Below are 21,099 nucleotides of genomic sequence, written 5' to 3'. Positions count from 1 at the left end.
CACTGTAGATATGAACAGAGTCATTCATTCAAGACTAGAACATATAGCTATGCATTGAAGACTTTAACACATACTTATGCGTTGAGGAAAAGAACATATAGTTATGCTTTGAAGACGAGAAAATAGAGTCATCCATTCAAGACGAGAACATATAACTATCCATTAAAGACGAGAAAATATAGTCATCCTTTTAAGAGGAGAACATATAGTTACGAATTAAAGACGAGAAAATAGTCACGCATTATAGATACGAACATTCATTCATTCAAGACTAGAACATATAGTCATGCATTCATGATGTGAACATATAGTCATGCATTCAAGACGAGAACATATAGTCATTGATTCAAGACATGAACTTTTAGTTATTCGTTCAAGATGAGAACATACAGTCATGCATTCAAGACGAGAACATATAGTCATCGATTCATGATGTGAACATATAGTCATTTGTTCAAGACGAGAACATATAGTCACGAATTGGAGATACGAACAGCCATCCATACAAAACAAGAACTTATAGTTATTCATTCAAGACGAGCACATACAGTCATCCATTCAAGACGAGAACATATAGTCATTCATTCATGATGAGAACATATAGTCATGCATTCAAGACAATAACAGAAAATATTGAATATCAAGGATTGTAGAGCACTTAAAAACAAAAGGTAGAACGAAAATACGTTTGGAATTACATTATAAAACAATAGAATCGGGATTGAATTATTTTGACACAATTATTTTGTTTAAGAAAGAAAACATGATAGAAACCAGAAAAACCAATAGTATCCCTTGTTTTCTGATGTGTTACAGTCTAAACAAATTGAGTTCTAAAATTAAGAACATGTAATATTCTATGCAGATGCCCCTATGCAACCTGCAGCATGCAGATGTGTGCAGTCTATGATGATACATACCATATAGTCTCAGGTCTTTCTGTTTTCATCTATCCCAGCTAGAAACGATAAACATGTACTGGCTTAGGAAATATAATTAACAGTGGACGGGAAAAATAAAGTGGAATCACTCTACAGAAAGAGGACGAGAAAGGAAATGAAGATCGCTGCTAAAATGATCCTCCTTTCCCAAATCATTTTAAATCACGCCTTTCTGGACATAATGTAATGTATGCATATGTAATCTACAGCATGCGGGCCGGATGTGACCTGCGACCTGATTGTATCAGCTTATTTTCATCATAAGGCCTAGCTTAAAAATGGCTTATCCGATCCTAACCATCGAAGAAGTTTACACATGACGATATGACCAGTTAAAACGTAGTTATTTCATGAAATTTTGTATTTTATACAAAACGTTTTGTTCATTATTACCTGTAGAACAGTATTTCTATAATCTAAAAACAGTACCAAGGGTACCCATGTGTGTAGCTATGAACTATTTAATCATCCGTCAGTCACATTGCTTTATTATATTGGATCACTTCATTGATTTTTTCAAGACACACCTGGAACATATACCTTATCCGTGGCTTAAGCAACGAAGTAAACCTGTCTTTGTAATACTTCAGATGAGTTCGAAAGAGGTGCTTAGGCAAGCTGTTCATGAAGCATGAAACTAATCCTTCGCACAAGACTGCAATCAACAATTTCAGAATTTGTTCCTGGAAGTATCCATATTCGTTGTTCAAGATCAACTCGTTTTTCATGAAGTTATACGTTTATTTTTGCACCAGCAAAACCTCTGAACGGTATAACTGCTGTTAGACGAGTTACTACAGTATAAAGTCTTTTCTCACGCCCAGAAGATTTTGTACAAAGTGAGATGTTCCGGAACACGCAAATCAGGATTGAAAGAGAGAAATACTATATATATTTAACAAGATGAAGAGGAATCTCATTGTATACTTGTTCACCACTCAAAGACGTAATTACTAATCCAGACAGAGTAGGACGATTCAATATTGTCAAATGGGAATTCGACACAAACATGTACTTGCTTAGGTTAAGAGGGATTCATATTTCAAGGAATACGTCTTCATTGTTTTTTTTTCTTCTCCTTTCCTCACGCTTCCGCTATTCAGCAGTGCAGCCCGAACGATAAGGAACACAAATACACAGAGGTTTTTAAAAATAAATAAAGCATTTGGTGGGTGGATCGGTGGGAACTAAAGTACTCTCCTACCGCTTAATAATTGACTAGTGTAGTCCGAACGGTAGGAGACAAAATTAATGAGGTTGTCATAAACATACAGGGGTGGTAGTGGGTGTGGGTGGAGGTAGGGATGAATTGATTCAGATATCGGTTTAAGGTATCGGACCACTAATCATTTTACAGCCAGTGAACAAGTTTACTGGTGGGGGAAATTAAGTTAGAGTACTCAGTATTACTCAGTACTCATTATTTTATGATGCTGTCATGGGTTTGCAAATGGATTTAACTGTTTTCTTGTTACCACGTTATTTCATGTGAAGTTTTATATTTACCAACGTCTTACACCATAATAATAACAAGCCCCACCCACCTACCTTTGTGATTGCCGACCCAAATATACAACATCCTTATTAAAATAGCCCATTAGAAGTTAAACGATATAATTGCACAGTCATTCCCGCATTCCAACACTCACCCCTTTTGCTTAAGAAAGCAAATGGTAGGCTTTACAAGCCAGTGTAGAGAACTTATTGCCTTTTGCTTCAACAATACTTCACTGGCTGTTTTTCATGGTCAGTGTGCTGATATAGTGAAAACTGGAAGACGGACCTATTAGCTCCAAAGGAGACGTTAGTGGTAAAATTGCGGTAACAAGCGGGGAGTGTGATTAACTTTACTTAAATGTGGTTCTCATTGGATTGCTTTTATTTCACTTTAAAATCATACTGCTGATGATTTGTGTAATAAAGATGGCTCAGAAACAAAACTGTCGTTACCTGACAGTCTCAGCTGCATACACCGATAACCATAACAAAATATATTACGTAAACAAGGGTCCAAATGCGCACGAGGGAGTAACATTGCTTTATCTCTTTCATTTCTGTTATAAATAGTATAATATTTAGTCAGTATCAACGTAGATCATTTGTGATAATTACTTAATTTATATTCTAAATTACAATTAGTTCAGATGCACAGATGTAATCAAAAACTAAGTAGTGCTCCTATTTAATTGCTGTTCTTTTTCACGCAGTGCATCCAATGCTAGTTCCTTCTCTTCCAGTCTGCGATGGTTGCCTGATTAAAATAGAGCCACATGTCAGACGTTGCGAAAATCTGGAAATTCTAAAATCAAGAAATCCTTGGCCGGAAAACTTGTAAATTAGGCCGAATAAAAACAAGGAAACAAGCTAATATTGCATCTTTTGATGGCATTTCTTATTCTGTTTAATTACGCGGAAATATTCTCTCGAGTCTTTGTTCTGCTTTTTGGCATGAAATATGTAAATATTCGTATCATTAGAAACGTAATTGCTTGTAAAGTCCCCGTGTCTATTGTACTGAGCAGAATATATCATATTTATGTTGAAACACTATTCAAAGTCGCTGAATACATCCTAAACAGTATCTGACTGAAGACAACACGAAGGACATACAACAGAGCTTGTAAAAGGCATGATATAAAATCAGGCAGAATATTCATTGAACTCTTTAGCACGTCTCGTTTTTGAAAGTTACGACTAATTCAACTTTCAACATTAGATACATATACAAGTCTATGAGACAAGTCCTAAGACTTATATATATATATATATATTGTTGCGATTCAATGGTCTTAAGCAAAGTAACAGTAAAAGAGCGAGAACCAACAAGTTTTGTAAAATTCAACAAATCAGGGATTTCTTTTTCAATAGGATCGACTTTCTGGTCCAAACAAGGCTTCTCTGTTACAAGTGGATTAACCACAACCTTATCTCCAGCTGGGTCATTGCCTTGTGATAAATGAACACTCTCGTTGGGTAAAGATATCACTGTCACGGGCACTGAGACAAATGTACACAGTTGAGAGGAACTCGCCGCACTAAACTTCCTGAATAAGAACACTCTCATTTGAAAAGACGTCTCAGGGAAAAAATGCAAAGTATCTAACCAAAACAAAAAAGACTCAGAGAAGCTGCTGTGACTCTTACAATTTTAAGAAAGGATAGGATTGGCAGAATCACTCATGAGTGATATAGAACTGTTCGACTTGATTGGTTCATTAGGCTTGATTACAAAATTAGACTGGGTTTGTTTGACCCAATAAATGTTTTGCTTTCATTACGTGACCATAATATTGATCTCTTACAGATAAGAGCATTTGGAATAGGTCTGTCTATATTCTGTTGTTTATTTTTAAATTTCGTGCAATCAGAAATACTGTGTCCTTTCTTCTTGCAATCGTTGCACGTAGGAAGATATACATATTTCTAATGAATCTTATCAGAAACTTGATTCCTAAAAGTTGGGCCAGTTTGAAATTATGAAGCAATCGTATTAGACTGAAATTGTTGTTTTTGTTTACCAGAAGACTGCTAAGTGGAAGACTTACTTACAAAATAAACTTTATGTCATAAGGAATACTTGTAAGCTGTTCGAGCACCGTTTATAAAAAGTTCAACCTTGTCCTCATCAAGGTAAGTCTTAACGTCACTACGGACACAGTTCTTGAACTCGTGAGCTAATAAGTTTTCTGAGATTCTCGTAATCTTGACCAACGTTCTTGTCTAATCACCATCTATCAAATAATTGCTCTTTCTCTCGTGCAAATTCGATATGGGTTTATCCAGTTTTATAATATTTCCTAAACTTTTGTCGACAAGCCTCAGGTGCCAACTCATAACCCTTCAAGATATATTTGTTTACCAGATCATAATTAGTACTTTGCTGTAATGACAAGGAAATATAGATGTCACGAGCTTTGCCAAAAAGTACACTCTGTAATGACAGGGAAGTGTAGATGTCACGAGCTTTGCCAAAAAGTGCACTCTGTAATGACAAGGAAGTGTAGATGTCACGAGCTTTGCCAAAAAGTGCACTCTGTAATGACAGAGCCCAATGCTCTCTTGGCTCTCTTGGCCATTTCAAATTGTCAAGAAAATGTTTTTCAAAATGAGGAATATATTTTATGCTTCTTTTTCTTTAAAGGGGATACAAACATAATATTTTAGTGACATCAAAACGTGAATTGGTGTGTAAAATGGGGCGTACTTCTACTTGCTAGCTCTTGTTTATTTAAGGTAAAATTTCATTGCTTCCTTTCCTCATTCTCTCTGCATTCATCTTTCTTCATTTGCTCTTTATCTCTGCATCTGCATTTCAATTTCTAGCTCTCTTTCCTCTTTGTGCAACTCCTGTCTCGTTTCTCTTTCCTCTTTATCTAATTGTATTAGTCTTTCTTGAAGCTCAAGCTTTTATAACTTCCTTTCATTCTTGTATTTTAATTTCAATTTCCTAACCTGTGAGTTAGAGTCAGATGGAGACTCGCTAATCAAATCCAGAACACCCTTATCCAAAACATTATTTTCCACCAAATAATGGACCAGACTATTTTTGTTTCTTGCTTCGTCTCAGAACGGTCAGGTTTTCTGGCAAGCTGGAGCAATTCATCCTTTTTCAAGGTGTCGAACAGTTCCTGGATAGAATTTGAAATAAAGATCTCCAATTTTGATGACAATGTAAAGCTTTGTTGATTTCGCAGTAGATTTCTAAAATGTGGATTAATACCTGGGTCCTAGAAAATTCAAAATTAAGGTGAATTTAACTCTCAAAAGACAAAGCTTTCTGGAATATTTTAGAGAAATTTTGTATCCCAAGGACGATCCTTCAGTTATCTATTGCTACTATTTGGTCTTAAAGTAACAGAAAATAGCGAAAACCAACAATTTGTAAAATTCAACAAGCAATTTATGTCCCAAAATTATAAAGTAAAAATGTACAAAAAGCAACTTACATCATTGCATATTAAATCCCAAATAATCGTATAATTTTGTAACAATAGTCCTTTTGAATAAAGTTCTTAATAAACTTTAGTGGTATTCCAAAATAGAACCGACGTTGAAAGTGTTGATATGCCTGTGATGGCATGATTAGTAATGATGTGCATTCAGTATTTTGTTGAATTACAATAATATTATCCAAGAATATATCCTTAGATAACAATATGAATCGAAATCTCTATTTTCAAGAAAATTATTTTTTGAGCACCTTGTAATTCCAGGAGAACAATATATGGAATTTAATAATTTGACTTAATACATTCCCACCCGAATGGAATGCTAGGCACACCAATAATACCACTGATTCTGCTCAGATCTTACAGCACGAATGAATTCACTGGGCTACAGCCAAAATGATTCCAAATTAAATGTCAAACCTGACTAATTCTGGGTGTCTGGGAACGAAAATGATACTTCAAATTGTTGATTGGCTCTAGTTTTAAAGATTTGATAGTGGGTCAGTATATACGACCCTTGATTTGGGAATGGCGGAGGATACGTCAGTTATAAAGGGAAGGGATCTCAATTTCAACCAGAAATGACTAAAATAAATTTTTGACTGGATCTATGAATAAATGTATGACTGGGGTTTGGTCAGTACCTGCTTTTTAGGCAAACCAGTGAATAATGCAATCTGAAGCTGGTTTTGTATCATACATGATATGAATTGCATCATGTTATTCCTAGAAGTCATGGATGAAGCAATTATAACTAAGCTTACATCACTCTTATGAATAAATTGTCCTATATGAGCTCCATAAATCATATAGTATCGTGCTCTCTTATTTTGTCAGTGTTTGATTTTGCAATGGGACACATTTCTGTTTAGCCAAAGTGAGCAGAGATGACTCTCACTTGTGTGTACAATGCAGATAACTCCTGCTATGTTTATGGTGCAATGACTTTTGCATCACACAAGCGCAGTATAACCACAATGGTTAAGAAATCCCATCACCTTTTTTTTGGCTGCAAAATTGGAGATCAGTATAAGAGCTGGGCCCTACAAAAATGCTGCAACACTTGTGCCACAAGTCGTCGCCAGTGGTTGGACAAGAAAAAGAAATCTATGACTTTTGCAGTGCAAATGATATGGAGAGAGCCAACATATCATATCAGCAATTGTTACTTCTACATGGTACCTCCAGTTGGGAAAGGTGTGTCAAAGAAGAAAAAGTGGACTGTGCATCATCCAAACATTCCATCAGCTAGCTATACGCCCAGTACCCCACGGAGAAGGACTGCCGGCTCCTGATGCACCAAAATCATTCTCACTTAAAGGTCACTGGCCACCTATATTGTAAAAACGTGTGATATTATTATAGCTATAAACAAAACACATTGGTTATGTATGCACACTATAAAAATGTTTAATTAGACTTAAAATTCCGCTTTTTTAAATGAAAAAATTATTCGGCAATCTCCGTAAAATGTCAGTAGTTTCTGCGTGCCGAAACCAGATATGACGTACATTTATCCCTTCTATTCAACCTAGAAATTTAAGTGTTTAATTTCCCCACGTAAATGTCTATGTGATATATCGTACGATCGTGCTTTTGTACAGCAAATATGGTGCACTGTGATGCATACGGATGTAACCAAAAGAGTAATGATGGGAAAAAGGGTTCTTTCTTTTTCCGAAAGACCATGTTTACCTGAAAAAGTGGATTTAATCTGTGGGATCGACAAAAGGAGGGATGGGAAAGTTGTATCATTTATGCCGGATTATAGCGAATGTGGCCCAAAGACAATTCGGCCCAACTCGAAAGACAATTCGGCGACACTATACAATAGTTTGTACGGTCTTTTTCTTCAACAAACAAGTAGATAGGCTTTAGGAGAAAAAAAAATTAAACAAACTATTTTCATATTCTTTGAATGAAAATGATCATACTTCGTAACGTACATAATTATGAGAAAAACAACAAACTGACATATCTTGCTTGCTCTAACTAAAATATTTATATACATTTTTTATGCTAAAAATATATGCATCTGCACAACGACATTCTCAATTTAGGTCTTCCGGTCAAATTATCAATATTGACTTATAAAACAATAATACTTAACAGATAATATTCTAAATAATACGTATACATTTTGCTAAGGGTAGTTTACATGAGCTTTTATAACAAATATACATAATTTTAGGCTTCACGTTGTAACACTGCTGCATACAAAACACACTCGATTACACAAGAGAGAGAGAGAGAGAGAGAGAGAGAGAGAGAGAGAATAATGTTTAGCATTTGTCAGTATTTAGTTGCTGAAATATGAAGCTCTTGCCCGTTAATTTTATTGTTTGTTTTTATTTTTCAAGTTGTCTTAGTGTATGCGCGCGTAAATTGAAAGCTTGTCATTACTGGTCAATATCGTTAATCATATTTACTCCATTATTCCGTACAAATTAGAAAGGAAATAATTTTGTGTTTAATTTGTGCCCCCACCCCACCCCCGTACAAAAGAAATTGATAAACATACACTTGTTTGAAAATAAAATGAAAGAAATTAATCTTGCATTGTTATCATATATTCATTTTTTCATAATGCGATAATTATTATTTTTTAAATATGTATCCACTAACTCCATATTTGTAGCGGATGTTAGCTTGCGCATGCATCCTTAGTGTAGTGTGCATCGCTTATGTCAAATAACAAAATCGTAAATGAGACGAAAATATCACCCGATTGCTTGAAGGCACCTTCCATTTACGCATGATAAGTTACTTATTGCACTGACCCAGATTATATTGTATCCAGGTTAACTTTTAGACGGTATCTCCAAATAAAAAATCATTATTTTAAATACATTCAATGTGAGTGCAAATGATAATCTTTTTGCTAGCATGGGTTACACAAGTATTATTCAAGTAAGTTAGTATTGTGTATAATATTTACCCTACAAACATCAATTATGATTACATATAGCAAACAAATAGAAGCCCGGGTGATAAACACAACTGGCAGGGACAAATAAACTCATTTTTTTTAAACTTACGGAGAGGATATCACATACATAGGCTATTTTATTACAAAACAAACCAACCCCGGAAACTGACTTTGGTATCTTTTTAGTGTGCCGATTTTTTCTAATAAAGTCGGTCGACAAAAGGAAGTCAAGATTGATTCCTTTGGATTCTTTAAATGTGCCGATTTCTTTTTTTTAATAAGTCTGCCGACACAGGGAAGCCAGCAATGATTCTTTTTACCTGTATTAACGGAAATTTGCAAAATATATTGAAACAATGGAACAGTTTTTAAAGCGACACAATCTATTGCGTCGTACACGCATACAGCTGTAAGGCTGAGAGTAAATTAGTTTTCATTAAAGCAACCATAAACATATGAAAAGACCTGGGTTTACAAGTTTTGATCAAAAGTCTACTATCTACACAATATACACAGAAGTAAAATCTAAAAACTTAAATATCTTGGAAATAGTAATAATTGTTATATTTGAATTCAGGTCATTGATATCCATAATAAATAACACATTTTATCCCCGAATTAGACGACTTCTAAAATGTTTTTAACCAGTGTTATTTCTATATCAACAAGATTACATAGTCCTCTACTTGACATCAGGTCACAATTAGCATTTTTAAAATTAAAGTATTACCGAATAAAGCATTTCAATCTGGAAGGTTCCAAATGTTTGCAAGATAAGATTCATGTTATAGGTAGAAGGTTTGCTATTAAAATTATTATATATAATGTAGTAAACAACACGTAGAGGTAGCATTTCATGGGGAATTTCTGGACTCTGAGATAAACATGTTTACACGATCAAATCAATTACTTAGGTCAGGTAGAAAACGAACTTGATTTTGGTGTTGTTTGCAATTAGATTGGATTTTTTCATTGGAGTGCTTCATATTCTATTACGTGAATGTGAAAACGTGTATAAATAGGGTTTTGTCAAACAGATAATTCAATCCTATTTTAGGTTAGTCTGTTGGAATCCATTTTAACCAGAGTTTGCAGTTATGTTGTTGAAATCAATTTTGATTCGAGACGCATTATATATATTGTCAATATTCATTGGAACTACTCAAGTGCTCATTGAGTTTTGGAGCAATACATTTGTCACAGGATGAAGCCGGGTTGGGACTGGATTAGGAAAGACACCAAAAGCAACTGCGTTTACAAGATGTTTATTTATAAACGCAATTTAAATATAAACAAATCTGATACCATTATAAACAAAAAGATAAGGAAAATTATAAAGTTCCTAACATGGAACTATCATCAACAAAGAACTCAACGAGAGAAAAACTCAACATTAATTTAACGAATGGAATTTCAAAACAAACGTGAAATCCTATCACCGATCAACAAAATAAAAGTGACTTACACACCAGTATAAAGAGTCTTGAATGTATCGTTCAAATAACGATTTAGAAAAGAATGTAATTATGTATCGTTCAAGTAACGATTTAGAAAAGAATGTAATTATGTATCGTTTAAATAGCGATTTAGAAAAGCAGGTAAATTTTATCGTATCGTTCATAAAACGATATTGAAAAGCAGTGTAAATTACGAACCTATCGAGCGTTCATATAACGATAGGAATGAATGAAATCACGAACCTATCGATCATTCACACAACGGCATTGCAATAGGAATGAACGACATTATAAACCTATCGATCGTTCGCATAACGATATAGCAATAGGAATGAATGCAATTATTAGCCTATCGATCGTTCACATAACGATATAGCAATAAGTGTAATTATGAACCTATCGATCGTAAACCGATATTGAAATAGGAATAGGAATGAATGAAATGATGAACCTATCGATCCTTCACATAACGATATAATAGGAATCAATGGAATTATGAACCTATCGATCGTTCATATAAAGATATAGCAATAGGAATGAATGACAGTATGAACCTATCGATCGTTCACATAACGATATAGCAATAGGAATGAATGAAATTATGAAATGCAATTGTGGAAATAACATGGAACACTATAACTATTGTGGCGCCCATTTGACAAACAAGATGTTAACTCCGGTTCCACGCGCTCTAGTAAATGGCCAGAGAAGCACCCACGCATGGTCCGCTCCTCTCAGCCTGCCGAAGGATCCCTTACATCACAGACCCGTTGGTCGCGAAGCCCTGGTCCCTCGCATCGAGAAAACCAGTCCACTCTTCCGATCCAACGTCATCAAAACACAGCGTATACGTCACATGAAACCCCACATAGTTCTGTGACTCCACATCAAACGACGTACAAGGAATGGCAGGCATGTGTAAAGCACCTCTACAGCTGGTGACTCCACATCAAACCATATACAAGGCATGGCATTTAGGCAGCTCTACAGCTGGAGATTTGCTTCCGTAAAGGGGTAAGCTTCCAGACAAGACTTGGCGTAATGTGATTTGGTTATAGAGAATTTGCCCTATATGTACACTAGCTGTGACAGATATACGCAGCTAGGTACTTAGTTTCCCGTTGCAGGCAATTTGTTCGTGCAGCATGATCTGAGTTTCGCTCAGGATTTCGAAATAACTAAGCCGAAAAAATATACCACCCTCTGGTGATGCTGTACGCGGCAACGAAACCCGAGTACATTTTTGACAACATATACATATTGATATAACTCATACACAATTCCGTGACAATATTACTTTAGAATTTTGTTAACTCGTTTAAAGAAATTTTGGATTGCATGATTGTGTTATATCGGCTAATTCAAGGCTATTGAAATTCATTTGGAACATTCTATACTTTTTGACTTGTGGTAGAAGATTTATGATTATTTGCAATTTAAATCAATATCTTTTGAGTGTTTTTGGAATCTTTTTTTGCATTGAAGGGAATAAATTTCGTGTTCCTTTTAGTAAAAATGATGGGTTCACGTTCTCTCTGTTCCATATTTTAAGATCTTATTTCGTAACATATTATATTATGGCTTTTTATACAGGTATATTACCACGACTAGTGCTACTTCTGCTATTACTATTACATCTTCCTCTAACTAGACATCCATTCAGTCACAGACATGCAAGTCTCAGCATTTCAGGCATGTTCTTCTGAAGACAGTTGTGGAGAAATGAAAAGCTCTGAAAATATTTCCTGTACATACTTAAATGTCCAGCAGTAATATTGTATAAGTTGCTTACGTAAAAAATAAGCCTATTGGATTCTAAAAAATTCCACTTTTTCGACATTTTGTAAAGCGAGTGCCTACCAAATGAACAAGGAGAAAGACGTAAAGCCTAAAAGTACATTCAAACTATAATTAGCTTACATATTACATATTTTCGATACACGAAACACGGATCATTCATGACAATCTGCTTCAGTCTCAAAATAACTATTTTTACGTTAGTTGTTTCAAACAGTATTATCAGTCATGGGTCAGAGGATGCAACAATAACTTGTCTAGCCGACATGTTCTGAAAACTCCGTCAAGCAGGGTGGGAGGAGAAGGGAGGACAAATTGTGACATTTTAAAGAAAGTTCCAGATGATCGGATCGGAGCAAAATGTCAAACCCTGCTTGTGTTTCCTCATCAGCCACATATTTAGCTTGCAAAGTTTCCAAGAAATGCTAGAAAAGACGCGATGAATAAATTAGATTTCAAAATAACCTTTTATGGACAATTATTTAAAACAATGCCACAATAGATGAGCCAGAGGAAACAATTAATCCTTTTGGGAATCTACACCAAACATGTATCTAGAAACATCCAATAAATCCTCTAGACAGTGCGGAAAAGATGGGATTACTCATTTTCAAGACATGCGCCCAACAATGATCAAGAGGATGAAGTAAAACCTTAATGTGCATATGCACCAACTGCATATCTTGCCTACAAAGCTTCAATAAAATATGTAAACAGTGCCGAGGAAGAAACAATGACGTCCTAAATACCCAAACACCCCTTTGTGCACAATTGTTCTAATGTCCACCAAAAATGACTTAGAGGAAAAAGCAAAACTATTGTTTTGCTCATCAGCAACACCCATACATCGCACCATCCAGAAAAATGTTTCAGAGGAATAGGTCAACCCGATTGCGCCTCTGCACAGTCACATACCTAGCTAAGAAAGTTTCTTTAAACATCCATCATGCTGCGTGGAAGGAGAAGCAATGACACGCTTTGTAACAAAAGGACAGACACATTAACGCACGAGGACAACTAAAACATATCCGTTGTGTCTAGAATTGCGTGAAATAAAACCTAGACAAACAGTCAACGGACATGGTAATTGTTTCTGTTTTGTTTAATTCTGTTTAGTTAAATTGAACATATTATTATTGTTTACGTGTGAATTAATCGGATATTTGTTTACTAGGGGGAAGTCTCTGGGCGTAATACGTTCATCAGACGAAATACGGAGGTAGTTCTCCTACTTCCCGCTGTTCTACTGGCAGGTTAGAGTCTGACACACTGCTTGAACCCCGATGCTTTTTTTCCATACTGACGGTGTGATGAACCCGTCATTTATTATCTTATGCTTGCTTCAACGTAGAGCTGATGATATATGTCTTGCAGTGTGACATACGCTGCCTCCAGACCAAAACTAAAATACCAAGTTTGTCATTGTTCCTTCCTTTACACAGCTTGAATAATTTTAATGTAATTGTAGTTGATAGACATGTGGTGAGTGCTGGTGCGCAGAAAAGTTTGCTGTGTCTTTTCTACTTCCGTTTGAATTAATCAAAGCTATATTGACTGCTCCTTTGATTAAGAAGTGAAATATATTAGTTATTGAACAGATTATTGGAGTGTGAAAACGGATACAGATAATTGTTTGTAAACATTTTGCTGTTCCACTGACTTGTAAATACAAACGCATTTTACATTTATCAGTATAGATGAAACCTGGATTATAGCTTCTGTGTAAAGAATGGGCCGCGGCATTTTCTGGACCTACTGTATTGTGTTTGAAACATGTGCTTTCAATGCAGCACAAAAGAGTCAGATGCTAATTTCAGTAATGAGTGTTTCTAATTCAAGACTGTTAAAGGACTGAAATTCCATCAATAAAACAATGTCTTTATTTTTTTCAGTTACAACTTGGATAAGCTGTCAAAAGATTCTTTTTACTACCAAATGACTTTCATTATCAACCAATCCTGGCCACCAAAACCAATTTATGCTCTATTATATGTTCACCTATTTCCAGGCTGGTTCCCAATTTTCCATACAATTAGTACCGTGTGTCCTGAAACGAGAAAATCAATACAATATTTAATATGAGTTACCATGCCGGGCAGCGAAGCCGGTGAGGAGCACATGCGACGAATATTTTAGCATGCCACTTTCAGAAAACAAAACGAAACTCCAACCAATAGTGCGCAAGATGGTCTCAAAAGAACCATACAAAATTAATCTAGTATTTCGTATGAGGATACGGGTCCAAATAGGGAAATGTCTTAATATTTGATAAAATGAAGAAAATTATAACACTAGCAAAGCTATCACCTTTTGTGAAAGAAAAAGTATCACAGGGCTTGGCTGGAGAGCCAAGAAGTGTAGATAAACTTAGTTTGGCCCAAGTAGTTGTAAAATGTTGCTGGTGAATTCATTCGGGCAATCTCCTTCGCTCCAAACAATTTTAAAAGTTATTCAGTACAAGTCTCTCCACTCTTTAAAATATATTTTGCGACGAAAAGATTTGATGGCTGTAGTGATAAACAGACTATCAAATATCCCAGAACACATAACATGTCACACATGAAACAAATCAACTTTCGTCCTACAGGCAAGCTGATTGCCAGAAACACTTCTATCATAATATTCAACCGTGCCACGCCTGCATCTATCAAATCTATGATATCGAATATCCCTGCCAACTCTTTCGTCACAAATCATATATGCTGTTTTATCTCCTGAAATATGACCTATCTATCAAATCTATGATATCGAATATCCCTGCCAACTCTTTCGTCACAAATCATATATGCTGTTTTATCTCCTGAAATATGACCTATACAAAAATGGCAGCAAGAGAAAACCAATCTGAATCGGTTGTAGGCATATCGTCCGGCACAGAGAAAGTCTTGTTTTTCAATTGTCATGGAGAACATTTTTTTATACCCCAAATATTGCCCTAAGTGAAAACTCGACAAGGAGATCCGACGAACGAAAGAGGAGAAACGCATGAACTTTCCTGAGGCCAGAAAATTTGTGAATGTCAGTTTTACTTAACAATGCTTGCAAAACCTATTCCACTAAAACAGTTAGTAGCAGCTACCCAAACAGAGAGCGAACCTGTTGAAGCAAATATGCAGTGACACAATGTAGCAAATAACGAAATTCAGTTTAAATCCAACCCATAAAAGTGAAACCAAAACCAGTATCATAAATAGGATTCTAAGCGCTACTACTAAGAAACCCTTTCAATAAAGTCCAACAAAAGAGCAGAAAACCTCCGGTGCTAGCGGAATTACATGCTGTAAACCATATGAGAGAATTAAAGAATCTTCTAGAGTCTCCAAAGGATCTGACAATCCTATAAAGTTATTTAATACATTTGGGAGTCTAGAGAGTATGGACCCTGGACAGCTTCCTGATATCGCACCACGGAAAGTTCCTTCATGTATACGTCTGACACTACAATACAATGGAATTGCCGATGCTTAAATGAGAATATTGTTGAAATTATTTTTCTACTTAAAAGACATAATCCAATAACTATTTGCCTTTAGAAAGCCTTTATGATAGAAAACGATAGATTGAACCTTACAAACTTTACCACGTACAGCATCGTTTCAAGAATTACTGATTAGCCTGCTGGAGGAGTGTGTATCATCGTAAGGAACAAAACTTCTCACAGTCACATTAATCTCAATACTGCTTTACAGGCCGTAGCCTTTCGCTTGTCGTTACAATAAAACCTCATTCATTTTGTTCAATTTATTTCCCTCGAACTACTCTAATCAATCAATCTGATCTCGATCTTGTTGTTAAACGATTGTTTGCGCCTTTTCTTGCGATTGTGATTTAACGGCCACCATGCACTTTCGGGCTGTAGTGACAGGAAGTGAAGAAGATATAAGACCTTGTTTCAAAATATAATCTTTGCCTTTCTAATGATAATTCGTGTGCTTTCCTGCCATATGAGCCTACTCCTCCTTTTGATTTGACTCACTGCGCTCCATCTCTTGTACTTGACTTCTGTTAGGACGTTGGTGACGACCTTTGCGGTACTGACCATATTTCATTATATTTCCTATCCCAAACCTCCAGGTTTCGGGCAGAGATGGAACTTGAACAGGACCAAGTGAGAAACGTTTCAATCCATTTTTGATCAAATATGAGGACTGATAGTTTAACAAATATGTGGATCCAACACTCATGTTTGCAAAGATGGTCCAGAATGTTGCTGGGGACACAGTACCAAAAACTTCTGCGATTCCTAAACGCGTCAACAAGCAAGGTTCCATGATGCACACAAACACGCCTTCAGTGAATGGAAAAAGGTCCCCAAACGCTTCAATGCCAATGCAACATATGAACATCTTAATAAATACCATATACACGCAGCAAACGCTCGTTGCAAAAATCGAGAGAGAAAGAGGCAAACATGGAGATCCTATGTCTCAAGGTTGAACTTTCGTTTCTCTATTAAATCAGTATAAAAAATGGTACAAACATTCATTCATCATTTTCGCTTTGGAGAAAGGTTATGACACCACCTGGAATGACATTTTTAATCCAGTTGTAAAAGGACCATATATTTTATCTCCAATTCTTTGAAATATTTATACTTCAGAGTTAAAATAGGCAGGCCCTTTACTGAAAGATCTCGTCAGGAGATGTGTCTTCCTAATGGCAGCATATTGTCAGTCGCACTTCTAAGTATCTATATTAAAATCATTCAATGCCTTAATCCAGGGACTGTCTGCTCATTATACGTTGGTGATTTTTTTAAATTTCCTACAGATTGCAGAGAATGCATATTATTGAACACCAATTAAAGATAAGCTTTAATAGAGTTCATGAACAGCAAGAAGAGAGCGTATTAAAATAATTGAAATCTAAAACTGTTTGTATACACTGTGGCCAAGTACTTCGTATTCATGATGACCCAACGCTTTATCTGGACCGTTGTCTCATTCCTGATGTGGAGGAGAAAATATGTATAGAGCGTATTTGCAACATTCCCAAACATTCTTTCTACAAATTAGATACCTCCGGGACACATTTGAAACATTCCTGGATTTAATACGACTCGTGGCGAAGACAGATTGGGGATCTACCGAAGGTCTTGCTCGGGTTATAAAGGTGAACAGTAAGACTTAACTTAAGTTCGATCGTGTTCGGACCAACTTGTAAATCATTCATTTATCCATGGTCCGATACACAGCCAGGTAATTAAACTGTTTTTGTGTAAATTTTGAACTTACCGTTCAGAAATCCTCTATGCCTAGGTAAAGAAACAATGACTTCATCTCAGACGAAGGAAATTGCCTTTTCATTATGCAACCAAAATATTTTCTAATCCATCTGACGTATTGCTTAGGCCACATTACCAAATCTTGTATGTTCCGTAACCATACTTAATTCCACCTTTTGGCATATGAAGTCGTCCTCATTTCGAGACAGCAAAAATGAAGGTGGGAAACACTGCCAAATTGTTTTACAAAATCACCAACGTGGTTATCAACACGCCCCCCCCCCCAAAAAAAAATTCTAGCCCCAAATTGCAACACCCCATGGTAAAAACGTAAGAAGGTAAAACCCACTGTTGGATAGTGTCCTCCCACATAGAAGAAATCGCTGAGAAAATTTGGTATTGACGACTTCATTCCTTTGCGAGAGAAGCCTTTCGATCTAAGAATTATAACTCGGTAAACGTTTTTTATTTTTCATCTTCCTGTACGTGATGTTTTCATCTACTTTTACGATTATCTTCATAATTGTTTTGTGTAGTTGATTCTTATTTTGTTTCGAATATTTGCCTCAGTTGTTAACATATAGCCAATTTTGCGGTTAGGTGCCGTAAAGCGCTGCCACATACATACATTCCTCTCCTTCAAGAACATGGGCCCATAGATGTATGACTTCAGGATACCTTTCCAAATGTTAACGATAGATTTAATCTAAACAAATCACCACGTAAATAAGCATTTCAAGCAATACCTATAAGGCTGCTGGAGGAGTGTCCATCATCATAAGTAACAAACCTACTCACAGCCAAATTAATCTCAACAGTACATTGTATTCTGTAACTGTTTGTGTGTCCATACACATAATTAACGTTTTGCTAAATATATGTCCCTCTCTGTACTGCAATCAGTCCATGTGATGTTTATTTTCACACGTTTTTAGGTCTACAATATTCTTTCTATTTTTGGTTGTTATTTAATGTTGACTGTCGGGATTTTAGAAATTCGGTTTAATACAACATTGCAGTGTTTTGGGTGTTAGGCGCAATTTATATTAGAAGTCCTGACTCTTCATTTACAAAGTCTATATTAATAAATATAAATACAAATAAAATAGCTCTCTCTCTCTCTCTCTCGCACACACACACACACACACACACACACACACACACACACACACACACACACACACACACACTGTCAGTCATACATGAAGGTTATACATGTGTATCAAGATGTATCAAGAAAAATAGTATCAAGAAAAATGTTATATTACGCAGATTTGCAAATGATCCATAAAAATTGCACACTCAAGCCTAATTACATGTTTAGCTGCAGTGAAGTTTTTAAAAAGGGTCCACGTCTCTCTGACGTCAACGGTTTATAATACAGCTTCGCTAAATATTTTTATGTTTTGTTTGTCATAATGAAATAACTAATTAGATCACCAAACATGTCTTTTCCAAGAAAGACATCATTTTGGAAATCGTAATATCTGGTATAAAATTCCTGGTCCATGCAATAAAGGATTTCCAAAAATCTTCAATAGCTGGACAGTCATAAAATAATTTATCATTATTTTCCACTTGTTGCCTACAAAATGTATTTGTATCATGATTACTGAATCGTAATAATCTTCAGTAATTGATTTGTTACAAAACTTTGCATCACTTTAACGTGCAATGTAGTAGAATTGGTGTCTTTGGTGCACGACGTACCCAAATATAAAGATGTTATTTCCAAATGATGATCACATATCTAGCACCTTAATTGCCTGGACCAAGCGCAATTTTTCCATACGGTCTATTTATTTTTTATTCCTATTAAATCTTTATATACCGTTTGCACATTCCTATGTGCTAAACAGGAAATTGTTTTCTGATTTTACATTGATACGGGTGTTTTCCTTGTTGATATAAGTTTTGTTCATTCTTTTTCAGTGAGAAGGTATTTTTAAAATAACTGAGAAATATTCAATGAAATTATTAGTGCCTCTAAATTCAGTCGTGATGCAAAATATATTTGACACATGTTATTGGATTTTATGGTCAATTTGTATATGTCTAAAAGTTATTAACATGAAAGAATCGAATATCCTTGGACAAGAATTCTTCCACTGACGAAGTGCTCGTTTTCCCATATCGCTAAGGCATGGATAAGATCTTGCCAAAAAATATTACTAAAACATTTTTTCCATTCTCTGCTAATTTCGTCTCCTTTAATTGTAATACCTGGATGGATCAGTAAGTATGTCTTTTTACCCTTTCGGTTTTACTATACCAAACACAAAACATTGTACACTCAGAAAGCAAATGTCAATCCACCGTTTGCATACCAAATTCAAACCTCAAATATCAATGCTGGAAATATTGCGAAAGTCTGTGTTCCAAAATCACAACATTTGTTATCAACATCCACATAAACAATACTTAACCTTTGCGAATTTAAATGTCCTCATCAAGTCCTCTCCTTTTTCAGCGTTAATTGATTGAACTCGGAGCTGTCTTGGGTACAGACGGTTAGAAAGCTGGAGACATTGTTTGAGTCGCCGCTGCGACCATTCAGCGGCACCATCTTGAGCCAGTTACAGGAAGAAGGGTCAGTCTAGGTTTGATGGCTATATATATATATATATATATATATATATATATATATATATATATATATATATATATATATATATATATATATATATCGATCAAACCTATATATATTTCAACCATGAACAAATTTGCTTGTTATTTAAATATTCAAGTAATGACAAGATGATAATATGTAACTTAATTATGATTAGATATTTATTTGTCCTGCAAGTATTTGTAAAACCTCCAAGTCTGCATTTTGTTTCCATTTCAAAGATGCTGCCTTTTGACTCTTTAGCTACCAACAACAAAAAATTCTTCTGTCGACAGATGATATTTTCTAAAGTCTCCGTTTATAAATTCCTAATATTAAAACGAAGGTGAAATTAAACGTGTGTTTGCTACGACACGGCTGAGAATCCATTTCAAAAAAAGGCCAAGCTTTGACGTAAATAATGTATTCCTCGATTTCAAACAGAGATTAACTACAGATAATACGTTCATGTGACGCATCGTAATAACAAGGCGTAGAGGGCAAGTGGGCTTCCGTGAGAGTGTCACGTTCATGTTGTCGCATTAATATCTGCCTCCTTATGTCGCTGATATGATGTAATAGTTTTAATGCACAGTGATGCATTCTCCTAGAAGTAAGGCGGTTTGGATACTCCGTTTTAGAACAACCCATAAAGCAAGCCAATTTTTGTGTGTAATAGGATTGGAGTGGTCATATCACGGTATTATCTCGTGTAGCGTTATGATATAACCTCCCTATCCCCCCTCTCTCTCATTAAACAAGATAATTATAGAATGAGCAATGTAAATATTTAAAGATGGATTCTAGGGTGACATCGATACATGTTGGACATAATAATAAAATCGACTAAGAACTTTCTGTTGGTCAGTGATTCTTACCTGGATTTTCTAGGATTCTTCCTTCACTAAATGTACTGGCCGTCATACATAGCTTATCGTGTGCTTTAAACCAAACACAATAACGACAAAAACAACATTAACAAAGATAGTGCCAAAGAGGTTTTGTTAAAACAATATGAAGAATGTTTAGTTGAAGATAATAGTATTCGATATAGTCTCCAATATAAACGTTGTCAAATGTAAAGAGTATTATATCCGTTAGTGTCCTTAATTTGCAAAAGACTATTGGTAACTAAACTTGTTATTTCTTTAGTTGGGGGGAGGTGTGTGTGTATATGCATGTGTGTTTGTTTGA

At 35.5% G+C, this 21,099-nt stretch overlaps 1 long non-coding RNA gene across 1 annotated transcript in view; it reads left to right on the top strand.

Annotated features, from left to right (window-relative positions):
- Positions 1-21,099, top strand: part of LOC149778700 (uncharacterized) — a 140,487-nt gene that overhangs the window by 35,287 nt on the left and 84,101 nt on the right. Inside the window, exon 2 of the long non-coding RNA XR_016415361.1 lies at positions 19,768-19,887. This is a non-coding gene — a long non-coding RNA (uncharacterized LOC149778700). The remainder of the gene's footprint in view (positions 1-19,767; positions 19,888-21,099) is intronic.

The sequence above is a fragment of the Sinohyriopsis cumingii genome, chromosome 17 (genome assembly GCF_028554795.1).
Source record: "Sinohyriopsis cumingii isolate HCF-2022 chromosome 17, ASM2855479v2, whole genome shotgun sequence".
Taxonomy (NCBI): Eukaryota; Metazoa; Mollusca; class Bivalvia; order Unionida; family Unionidae; genus Sinohyriopsis; species Sinohyriopsis cumingii.
This window is presented reverse-complemented; position numbering and strand designations above follow the sequence as displayed.